This window comes from Saccostrea echinata, unplaced genomic scaffold (genome assembly GCF_033153115.1).
Source record: "Saccostrea echinata isolate AGI-Se365-2 ecotype Australia unplaced genomic scaffold, CSIRO_AGI_Sech_v1 ptg000054l, whole genome shotgun sequence".
NCBI lineage: Eukaryota > Metazoa > Mollusca > Bivalvia > Ostreida > Ostreidae > Saccostrea > Saccostrea echinata.
In genome coordinates, this window is record NW_026889803.1 from 63673147 (window position 1) to 63678254 (window position 5108).

Here is a 5108-nt window from a genome sequence, read left to right on the forward strand (position 1 = left end):
TGGCACCACTCTACCCCCAGGGATCATGATTTGGACAAACCTAAATCTACACTATGTAATGAAGCTTTCACATAAGTTTTATCTTTTCTGGCCCAGTGGTTCTTGAAAAGAAGATTTTTAAAAGTTGCCACTAATTTTTCACTTATTCGTAATTATCTCCCTTTGGAAGAGGGTGTGACCCAACTTGATTCCCCTTTACCCAAGGCTGCTTTGTGGTAGGTTTGATTGAAAGAAGATGGGCGAACAAGGCGAGCAACAGATAACAGGTGAAAAATTAATTCTCAGTAATATAAAATTTAACATTATTAACGTATACTAGTATACTGAATGTAAAATCTCCACAATATGCAAAAATCTCACAAGGACTAAACTTTGAAATAGCATACTCAATACAAAGAAGGCAAAGAATATAATTTCTTCATACTATAACACAATTTTTTCATATGAGTGGGTCTTCGCTCCATTTTTTTGGAAGTATATATTCAAAGTACATGTATGCGTAAAAATATACATTTTTTGGTTAACAAAAATATGGAGCAAAGACCCATTTTACCTTAAAACACTTTTATAATACAACATTTGATATCTTTCCTAGAAATATTTGAAGTTTATTTAAACGTATTTTTTCCTTAGGGTCATAATTCCGCGGAATCACAATTTCTGTTCAATCCGCGGGTAGAATATTACGCGGAGTTCTCGGATTGCCATTGCACTCTTAAATGCACTTCAAGTTAGAAATTTTCCGTGCGGACTTTTTGACCGAGAACAAAGTGTAAATTAATCCCACGCGAAAACTGAAAATCTATTCTTTTTTTTTTAAATATTGGAATAATTTTTGCCAGGAAAATTTTCCACAGAAAAGTTTTATTGGTGAACTTTACTTTAAATATATATTAAGGTGTAATATCCCTCTGATAAGAGACAGGCCCGTAGGAAGCAATTTCAGTTTGGGGGAGGGGGGCACAGCCATACATTCTCAGTTGAGGGGGCACTATCAACTACAAAAAATATCTTGACAAGCAAAAAAAAAAAAAAAAAAAAAAAAAAAAAAAAAAAAAAAAAAGTTCATTAGACGTTTTTATTGAGGGGGCACAAGCATATAGTATCTATGTTTTCTATAGTAATCCATATATCCGCAAAATTATTGGGAGGGGATTTCTATTTTTTATTGCTTATATTTTTATTAATTACTTATAATAGTTAACCTAAAACATTTATACCAAATTCATTTAAACTGTTAAAGTTGAAATATTTCTCTTTCTTAACATAAATTCTTTTAATTGTTACAGAAATTTCAGATGCAGACTAACCAGACTTTTGCAATCAATCAATTAATTAATTTTTTTCCTTTAAAAAATATTTTGAAGAACGATAACTCCTGTAGATGGAAAGATAACTCTTGTAGATGGATGCATATTTATTTTACAAGCACAGAAAACAATGACATTACATGTATGTGATATTCTGATTTAAAAGGCAACGCTTTTATGTTTTCTAATGTGAATTAGATAGGTATGATAGCAAATATTATTTTCATATATACCTCATATTTTTAATTTTAGGGTGAGGTAAAAAATTATTGATCTTTCTATTCACCATATCAAATTTTCTTCATATCATGATTAGACATAATATTTCTTTCTGAAAAAAGTAAGCAACGCTTCATACTTCAAACTATTTTCCATTTGAATCTAATGCTATTGTTGTTGATGAAAATCAATGTTGGGAATTTAAAACAAAAATTAGTGAAATTTGGAGCAAAGGGATATTTCACCTTAAATTCACAAAATGAATATGATTTTTATACTCCTGAAGATACAGGCTTTCTGCACGCCTTGTTCGCCCATCTCCTTGGCTCATGTGAGCTAAAGAGTCAAAATTTGATTCACATTTTTATTTTTCAATGTAATGAGCAACAACACAGTCTAGCAAGCGATCAATTCTTAAAGGCCAGCATCGACAATGCCCGAATTTTGTTTTATTATCTGGCCAACATGAAAATATTTTAGCCCCACATGAACTCCCAATATCCCCAACTTAATACCTATAAGAATCTGTCCGGTCTGTAAATAATTAACGCCTCTCACAACAGGTACCCTTAAAAATTATCCAGATCATTTATAAAATAAACTTTCTTCGGAAAGTTAAATCTTGGTATATATATAGGCACCCTAAGGCGGACTCTGTCTAGAAATTCTAGAAAACGGTATATTAGATTTCTTCCTCGATATTGTTCGAATCAATCGTCATACGACTGACGTGAAAAACCATCTTTTTAGAAAGTTTCGCTCATCAATCCTAACCAAGTCGTCTCGAAAATTAACGTCCCACCGCTATGCAACCGATAAAAAATACGAAGAGAAATGATCTGCGTTACTGCTATATTTAATAAGCCGTATGGCTTCTTCCTGGCCAAAAAAGGAGTCCTTTACAGAGCTATAAATTCGTGAATAATGCATATCCTTGCGACATCTTATCGACTGAATGATGTATTTGCCATTGATAACCCGGCGTGTAACAGTAAATATTTCTTGTTTGAATGATATTGGACATTTTGTAACGCTACCCGTGACCCCCTTCATCAATGCTTACGCCTTGTTGGTGATCGCGTGCCCCGATATTATAGAAAATTAATTTAGCTTTCAGGACTGGGAATGAATCCGACACAAAAATGAGAAAATCTTTCGACGAACGATTGTCTCTTCCGTTCATTAAATGGCTTGCTCGATATCATGGACCTTTCCTCGATCTGAGAGGCCATCATCTGATAAAGAGCTTGTCTTAAACACTAATGCACAACATGAAATATCATATTAAATCTACCAGACAGAGAAATCAGACCAAAGACGTTTTAAGGGTGAAATAACGCTGTCTCAATTGAACATCCTAAGAAGAAACACAATCGAGCTCCATTGTAAGAATTTACTGAAAAGTTTCATATCTTGTATATTTGAATTATTATATGAAACATGACAACTACTGAATTACCGAGGGTACACAGAATATTTACTAGAAAACAACTTTGTCATTTAAAATACGACTTACAAATGTGAACTACATATGTATAATTGTGAAAAACCTCAACTCTTAGTACTACGACTTCAATAATAAAATTTTAAGTTGTACTATATTATACAGTGTACAGAATATACTAACAAATAGATTCATTAACCGCTTCTTTCCTTGCTCTGAATGGGAGCATAAAAAAGATATAAAAGATCTGAGTTTCTTGCTCACTTTAAACCAATATTTTTGAAATTAAATATGTTTTTTTCCCTTGATTGTAATACTGGTTATCTAATTAAATTGGTGTTACCCCCCCCCCCCCTTTTCTTTTTTTAATACTTGGAGAGCATTGTAAATTGGGCTCAATACATGTACTCAATTTCTTTGAGACACATTTTATATGTTACTTATTCCCTTGGTACTATACACTGAAAACCTCATATTAAGATTTTGAAGGAAAAAATGAGAAGATCCACAATCTGTGTGTCCTGGCCATAACAAACCGTTTTATTATGGGCCTTCCGTCTCCCCTGTCTGCTTTATCTTTTTTCCTCAGAATAAGATGTGTCTCTAAGGAGGAGAATAATTATTTCCATTCCTATTTTATGGCAATATTTTCATCTAAAGCTCACTGCAAGTGTCGAGGGAATAAGCTTTTTTCAAAATTTATGACCAATTTCTATGTATTATGTCCCCCGAGAATTAGCCAATGAATGCCGAACGCTCTTGGACAAAAACGGAGGTCTTAAGGAGAGCGCTAGCTGATTATAAGACGACTGGTGACTGTAATCAAGCATAACTTGATTTCATATTTTATGCGTTGAGTAATTCATATTATACGACACCGGATTATAGGGGAAATTATATGCAAATTTGCCTTTAGATTGGGCGATTTTACAGTTATATGACCATTAGCATACTACTATCTGAAATGATTAGATCTTTACTGTCTATTACATATACATTATATAGGTTTTGAATATACGTCTATTGTTGTCTAAATCTCATGCGGTGGTCATTTAGAACAGATTTTTTCTCTCACTGTAGAATTCTTGTATATGATGACAGAACTCGGTTAGGAAGTCAGTAGTTTTTTTTTCTCAGTGTAACTCACCTTCCGCAGGTAAGAATAAAAGATAAAAACAATAATCATGGACCTAATGCAAATTAGAAGCAGATTATAACCCAAGGATTTAACAATATTGAAGCCATGTTTGAAAAGAAATTAAATGAAAACATTAATCATTATTATGATATATATGATATGTATTTTATTTACATCAGCTGCAAATATTTGCTAGTTACCGTTAGTGAAAAAGAAATCAGAATATGAAGGGGGAAAAATGAAAGATAGCATATGTTAAGGAAAAGGGAAAAAAAAATACTTAGGTTCCAGCGAGGCTCGAACTCGCGACCTTCTGCGTGTTAAGCAGACGTGATAACCACTACACCATGGAACCCCACTTCCTCGATATCGTTTAAATCTGGAGTTAAGCTTCGTCAGGTGAATGCACGCGTTACACTGTACTTCAGATCTATTCTAAATTTAGCACTTGTCTTGTAAGTGGGTTTCATGGTGTAGTGGTTATCACGTCTGCTTTACACGCAGAAGGTCGCGAGTTCGATCCTCGCTGAAACCTTACTATAACTTTTTTGTTTCTTTTTCTTTCTTTGAATCTTTTTTTTCTTTTTTTCATTGTTTTAAATGAATTTCAAATCTAATATGGACGTACAAAATCACATATTTTCAGGAATCTGCTAAGATTTACATTGAGCCTTGTAATATTTTCTTTATGGGTATTTTCTATGTCAGTGGACAGTGTGGTAGATCGATTTCCATGTCACGTGACATTTTCATATATAAATAGAAAGTGCGCGCTACCGGTTGAATTTATATACATGCATTTATTCTCTCTTTTCATATCTGTTGATCCAATCATAGTGAGGGAGAATATAGGCCTATATGAAGTAAAGTAAAGTACAACTTTGATGTTTACATTACAAAAATATAGATTTTTACATACGAAAAACAAAGAAAAATCTCGGAATATTTTTTTTTAAAGTCTCATCTCTACGTAAAAATGGAAGGACGCCGTGAGCTA

The 5108-nt window shown here is 33.1% G+C and overlaps 2 non-coding genes across 2 annotated transcripts; one reads left to right on the forward strand and one right to left on the reverse strand.

Moving 5' to 3' along the window:
• Positions 1-4393: 4393 nt before the first annotated feature.
• Positions 4394-4466, reverse strand: Trnav-aac (transfer RNA valine (anticodon AAC)). Its single transcript has one exon. It is a non-coding gene; the product is annotated as a tRNA-Val (tRNA).
• Positions 4467-4573: 107 nt separating this feature from the next.
• On the forward strand, positions 4574-4646 carry Trnav-uac (transfer RNA valine (anticodon UAC)). The gene has a single exon. It is a non-coding gene; the product is annotated as a tRNA-Val (tRNA).
• The last annotated feature ends 462 nt before the right edge of the window (positions 4647-5108 follow it).